This window comes from Triticum urartu, chromosome 3 (genome assembly GCF_003073215.2).
Source record: "Triticum urartu cultivar G1812 chromosome 3, Tu2.1, whole genome shotgun sequence".
NCBI lineage: Eukaryota > Viridiplantae > Streptophyta > Magnoliopsida > Poales > Poaceae > Triticum > Triticum urartu.
The window spans coordinates 611,686,008-611,693,020 of NC_053024.1; positions in this window are offsets into that span (position 1 = coordinate 611,686,008).

Consider the following 7,013-nt stretch of genomic DNA (forward strand, 5'->3'; position numbering starts at 1 on the left):
TACTTCCATGCAGTAGCTAAACAGAGGAGGAAAACCCTCATTCACTCCCTTGATGGCCCTAATGGCCCTGTTACTGAGGTAGATGAGATGCTGAAAGTGGCTAGTGACTTCTACAAAGACCTGTTTAAGAAATAAAACCCTTCTGGGTTCTCTCTACAAAACAATTTTTTCTCTGCTTCTGAAAAAGTCTCTCCTGCTGAAAATGAGCTGCTAGAAGCCCCTTTTTCAGAGACAGAGGTGAAGGAAGCCATTTTTAGCTCTTATCCTGATGGGGCTCCTGGTCCTGATGTGATTCTCTTCTTGTTTTACCAGCATTTTTGGGACTTGGTGAAAAATGATCTCTTAGATCTTTTCCAAGCCTTTCATAGAGGAGAGTTGGATCCAGCAACTTACTCATGGGGGGTCTGTTGGGGTCAAGTTAAATAATTGTGAAAGTGATTTTTTTTTCTTGCTGGTAAAGGCCTTAGACAAGGTGACCCCATCTCCCCGCTTTTGTTTAATTTAGTAGTGGACGTTCTTACTAAAATGTTGAGCAAAGCTGCTGATCATAGTCTGATTGCAGGGCTCTGTCCTGAGGTCTGCCCTGGTGGCATCATCTGCCTTCAATATGCAGATGATACCATCCTTTTCTTAGACAATGACTCCACACATGCTAGCAATCTGAAAACTGTTCTAACCTGGTTTGAACAAGTCTCAGGCATGAGAATCAACTACTCTAAAAGTGAACTCATCCCTATCAACATGGATGATCAGGAGTTAGCTGACTTCCTCTCTATTCTAGTCTGTAATAAACGTAACTTCCCCATTAAGTACCTAGGTATCCCTCTCCACTATGATAAACTGAGGAGAGAGGATATCCAACCCCTTCTGGATAAAATCATTAAAAGGATTGCTGGGTGGAGGGGCAAACTTCTCTCTTACAGAGGTACATTGATCCTCATACAAGCTTGTTTGGCTAGCATTCCAGTGTATCTCCTCTCCTTCTTCAAGTTCCCTAAATGGGCAGTGAACCTCATCAATTCTCAGATGTCTCATTGCTTGTGGAATGATTTTGAGGGAAATAGGAAGCTACACCTTGCTAATTGGGCCCTAGTCTCTATGAAAAAAGATTTTGGAGGCCTAGGCATACGTAACCTCCAAAATATTAACATCTGTCTTCTAGGGTCTTGGATTAAAAGATTCTATGAGGAAGACCTGAAACCCTGGAAGCTTCTTATTGCCCATAAATACCTAGGAAATAAACCTAATATTTTTTCCCTTCCTCCAACCCTAAGACCTCTAGATTCTGAAAAAGATTAAAATCTATTATGCATGCTGTGAAATTTTGCTACAGATGGAACATAGGGGATGGGAGCAGAACCAGGTTCTGGGAAGATAGTTGGTTTGGCACATCCCCTCTAGCAGTCCAATTTTGGCCTATTTACTCTGTCCGCAATGAGCTTAACAAAAGTGTCAATGAAGTTTGGGACGGTCAATGCCTAAAACTCTCTTTAACAAAAGCATTACCTTTACTGCCGAGCCGGATGCCCTGATTTGGCAGATAGACAATAAGGGGAAGTATTCCTCCAGTTCCCTCTATCATGCTATCAAATTTAGAGGGGTTCAACCCGTGTTTATCCCCGATGTCTGGAAATTGAGAGTTCCCCCTAAAATTCATGTATTTCTCTGGCTTCTCTCCAAAAACAAATTGATGACTAGGGATAACCTTAGGAAGAGACACATCATCAAACCCCTTGATTGTGTTTACTGCTTGGAACAAGAGTCTTGTTCTCACCTATTTTTTGAATGTATAGTTGCTAAACATCTCTGGGCCCACATTGAGGAATATTTCTCTAGTCAGATTGGCTCATCCTTCGAATCTGTCGCCAGATTCTGGATTGCTACCAAAAAGTGCTCAGTTTTAAACACTGTTAGCTCAGCTGTCCTTTGGTGCCTCTGGAAATATAGAAATGCTATGATTTTCAGTAACACCTCCTGGATTTCCATTCCGCAGGTCTTGAGGTTGATCAGGAACATGGTGAGGAACTAGGCGATTCTCTCCTCCGGATCGGACAAGGACAAGTTGATGAGCTTCATGGAAACCCTAACAAGATCCCTCCAGAAACCGTTGGTGATCACTTGTGGCTGAACAAGGCTCGACCTACTCTGGGGCTGGACCCGTGGGCTCGTCTTAAGATCTCTGATGAAGATGATGGGCAACTGGCGCCGAAAAAGAGGGACATCCACCATGCTACACCTTCCAGCCCGGTCTCTCCGCTTGCTTACTGGTCGCCGCAGGCTGACACGGCCCCTCGGCTGAAGACCATGAAGGCTTCGCTGGACCCTCCTTGTGTCATTTAAGTGCTCTATCCGCTCTGCCTTTGGCATCGCTCGGGTGATTTGTGTTATTCAGAGAACTTGTTCATCCACCCCCCCTAGTTTGTAGCTTTTCTACCTTTGCTTTCGAACTGCTCTTTGAGCTGTTGTATCAGAATATGTTGTGGTTTCGTTCTTAGCAATGGAACCGGGGAGATGCTCCCTATTTTTCTAAAAACAAATTATTTCATATGTTATTATATATTATTTTTATTGTCATCATATATTTAACAGATATTTACAGATGTAAGAAAACAATATCCCACATCTTATTAACTTATAAAAATAATTTCTTAACAAATAAAATCCTGGATTGTTTTGGCACGAAAATCCTAGTGATTGTGTACAAAAGCTTGGTAAGATTTAAGGACGAATGTAATAATATCACTTATTATTTAAATATATTTATAACAAAATGCTCAGCCCCTTTTTATTTTTTGATAACATTGCTGGCCCAACCCAACATTATAATTAGAATCAGCCCAGCAAAATCGTGTATTTCGAGAAAGTGCAAATGGCCTGTAATTTTTTAGGAAATAAAATAAACGGGCCGCATGGACGCTACATTATTTGTTCACCCAACCCAACTAATGGCTGTAATTCAAAAAAAAGATCAAATTGACTGTAAATTCCACCGCGCAAAAAAAGACTATAAATTTCAAAAAAAATGGGTTGAATACGTGCCACATTTTTGGAGGCTGAAATGTGGGCCAATAGGTCGAAGCCAATGCAAGTCGTTGTCAATTTAGTCAACAAATGATTCTGACATGTTAGCCGTTGGATTTACATCCAACGACAGGCATCCATCTTCAATCTCTCGTCTTCTTCCTCCAGCGCCGCCGGAACCACCTCCCGCCTCCTGCTGCTAGCAGCTCTGCTTAGCACGCTTCGCGAAGCGCTACTCCACCGTTGGCCAGGCCATCCCTCCACCCCTCCACACCTCCTTTTCTTCTCCACCGACTACCGAACCACACCGCACTAGAACCAGTTAACCCTCGTACACCTCTCCGTCTACGACTCTACTCCCGCGTCTTCCCATCTCTGGCTCGTTGCTGTCCGGGGCCTCGCCGTCGTCCACCACCTTGGATGCGCTCGGCGCGGCGTGATCAATGTGGTCAACGAACGACACCATCGGAAGTAGACTGTGCATGGAGAGGCTGACAGCTGGGTCCATGGCCGCACACAAGGAAATGCCTCCTTATTACGCGCAAAATAATGATTCCTCCACCTGACATCTGGGACCCACCGGAAGGGCCTCTATATTTCGCGAAATAAAGTGCCCCCCGCTGACATGTCGGACCCACCAGCTATCTTCGCACGCAAGGAAGTGCCTCCTTATTACGCACAAAAAAATGAATATTCCCCCTGCCAGCTGGAACCCAGCATAGTGGGAGGCTGACTTGTGGGCCTACCAAGTTGACGGGGACGGAGGGCTTTGTCAACTTAGTCAATATGAACGATTCTAGCTCCTGTTACCATACGATATTCATCCAATGGCCGTAATGCTTCTTCAACCTCTGGTCTTCTTGCTCCAGCCGCCCAAACCAGCGTTGGTCATGCCGCGTGCTCCTGCCTCCCGTGGCCGGCTGTGATGCCGCGGAGGCCTCACCGCCCCCTACTACTCCCACCGCTGGCCAGTCCATCCCTCCACTCACCCACACCCCCTGTTAATCTGCGGCGATAGCAGCCTCACACCGCAGCCGAACCAGTGAACCCTCGTACTCCTCTTCGCGTGGGCATCCACTGCTGCGTCTTCCCCGGCTCCGAGTCGTCCCCTTCCTAGTCCTCGCCGTCGTCCACTGCCCTGGTGCTCTCGACGCGGCGTGGTCAACATGGTCAACGACCGACTTCCATCGGAAGAGTACTATACGTGCAGAGGCTGACAGCTGGGTCCACGGCAGCTGCAAGGAAGTGCCTCCTTATTACGTGGAAAATAATTATTCCTCCACCTGACAACAGGGACCCACCGGACGGGCCACCAGTATTTTGCGAAAAAAATCGTTTCCCCCTGACTGCTGGGACCCACTAGACGGGCCACCGTATTTTGTGAAAAAAACGTTCCCCCCGCTGTCAGCTCGGACCCGCCAGAAGTGCCTCCTTATTACGCACAAAAAAATGAATACTCCCCCGGCTAGCTGGGACCCACCTTGCTGGGAGGCTGACTTGTGGCCTACTAAGTTGACGGGGACGAAGGTCTTTGTCAACTTAGTCAATATGAACGATTCTAGCTCCAGTGACCATACGATGTCCATCCAACGGCCGTAGTGCTTCTTCAACCTCTGGTCTTCTTGCTCCAGCCGCCCAAAGCAGCGCTGGTCGTGCCGCATGCTCCTGCCTCCCCTGGCCGGCTGTGCTGCCATAGAGGCCTCACCGCCCCTACTATTCCCACCGCTGGCCAGGCCCTGCGGTGACGGCAGCCTCACACCGCAGCCAAACCAGTGAACCCTCGTAGTCCTCTCCGCGCGGGCTTCCACTGCCGTGTCGTCCCCTTCCTAGGCCTCGCCGTCGTCCACCGCCGTGGTGCTCTCCGCGCGGCGTGGTCAACGTGGTCAAGGAACGACTTCCATCGGAAGAGTACTGTACGTGGAGAGGCTGACAGCTGGGTCCACGGCCACAGCCCAGTTTTTTTGTGATTTACCAAGTAAGTCGCTTTGTCAAGCCTGTTGGGCTGCAAATCTTTCAAGACGAGGAGAGCTTTCATTCGGCTGGCCGAGAAAATGGCCCATCAGTAATGAGAAATGGGTTGTACATTTTTAAAACACATCAAACCGGCAATTAGTTTCAAATATCTTTTTTTTCATTTCAAGATTTTAAATTACATTAATTTTTATGCGTGGAGAATTTGTTGGATTTTATATTGATATATATTTATTTTTAAAATCAGTTTGAATGTGAGTCGAAATTTTGGGATTAAAAACAGTTCGGACCGCACCGAAATATGCAAAATTTCGTATAATTTTTTAACCGTTGCCACAATATGGGCTGTAATGCTAACAAAAAGAATATGGGCTTCAAAAAAAACCTTAAGAATTAGCAAATGGGATGTAAATTATTAGAAATAAAGGCAGATGGATTGTATGCTGTTTTCCACATATTTGAGGCTTTCCTAAAAAAGGTTGACGCACAAGCACTGACTGTTGGATGTCCATCCAACGGCCGTCGTGCTTCTTCAATCTCTGCTCTTCCTGCTCCAGCCGCTCAAACAAGCGCCGACGGGACTGCCTGCTCCCTCCTCCTCGCGGCCGGCTGTGCTGCCGCGCAGGCCTCACCGCCCGACCGTACTCCCATCGCTGGCCTAGCCATCCCTCTACTCACCCACACCTGCTGTTATTCTCCGGCGACGGCAGACGAACCAGTAAACCCTCGTACAGTTGTACTCCCCTCCGCGTGGGAAACAACTGCCGAGTCTTCCCTGCCTCCGTGTCGTCCCCTTCCTAGGCCTCGCCGTCGTCCACTGCCCTGGTGCTCTCGGCGCGGCGTGGTCAACGTGGTCAAGGAATGACTTCCATCGGACGTGGACTGTACGTGGAGAGGCTGACAGCTGGGTCCACGGCGGCGGCAAGGAAGTGCCTCCTTATTACGCGGAAAATAATGATTCCTCCACCTAACAGTAGGGACCCACCGGACAGGCCACCGTATTTCGCAAAAAAAAACATTCCCCCCCCCCCTGACTGCTGGGACCCACTAGCTACACCTTCGCACGCAAGGAAGTGCGTCCGGGCAAAAAAACGATTTGCCCCCCTGACTGCCGGGACCCACCAGCTACATCTTCGCACGCAAGGAAGTGCGTCCGGGCAAAAAAAACCAAAACGATTCGCCCCCCTGACTGCTGGGACCCACCAGCCCCCCGACTGCTGGGACCCACCAGCTACATCTTCACACGCAAGGAAGTGCGTCCGGGCAAAAAAACGATTCACCCCTTGACTGCTGGGACCCACCAGCTACATCTTCGCAGGCAAGGAAGTGCCTGACAGTCGGGACCCACCTGTCAAAGTGTACGTGGCGTTGTCATTCTGGTCGTGAACGTGTACGTACATATATACTGGTGCATGTAGAGGCGCGCACGTGTCGTAGTAGAGGCGGCCAGGGTGCAAGAAAGAAAATACGACCACATATGTGTACATATGGGCAGGGTCTCGAACGCCTACTCGCGCATACGTACGGCGAGGGCTCGTGTACATGGATGGGTCGGAACGGAGAAACAGCATCGTCGTCGTGTTCATGGGGAGGCAACGGAATGTGTGGTCATGTTCATCGGGAGGGCTTGGACAGAAGAGGCGATGGAAACGAGGCCTGGCGTACCGCACAACGGAGGAAACGGACCTCCTACGGTCGAAACGGGGGTCCTGTTGATCGGGAGGGGTGTGGCGTACGCAAAACGGAGGAAACGGACCTCCTACGGTCGAAACGGGGGTCCTGTTGATCGGGAGGGGTGTGGCGTACCGCAAAACGGAGGAAACGGACTTGTGTTGGAGCGCTACGGTCGAAATGGGGGTCCTGTTCATCGGGAGGGGTGTGGCGTACCGCAAAACGAGACTCCACGGGATACTATTCATCTCCACCGTCGACACCCTCCAGCCTCCACGAGCTATTGTTCATCCACCGTCGACCTCCTCCAGCCTCCACGGGCTCCTATTCATCCAGCCTCCACCGCGCGC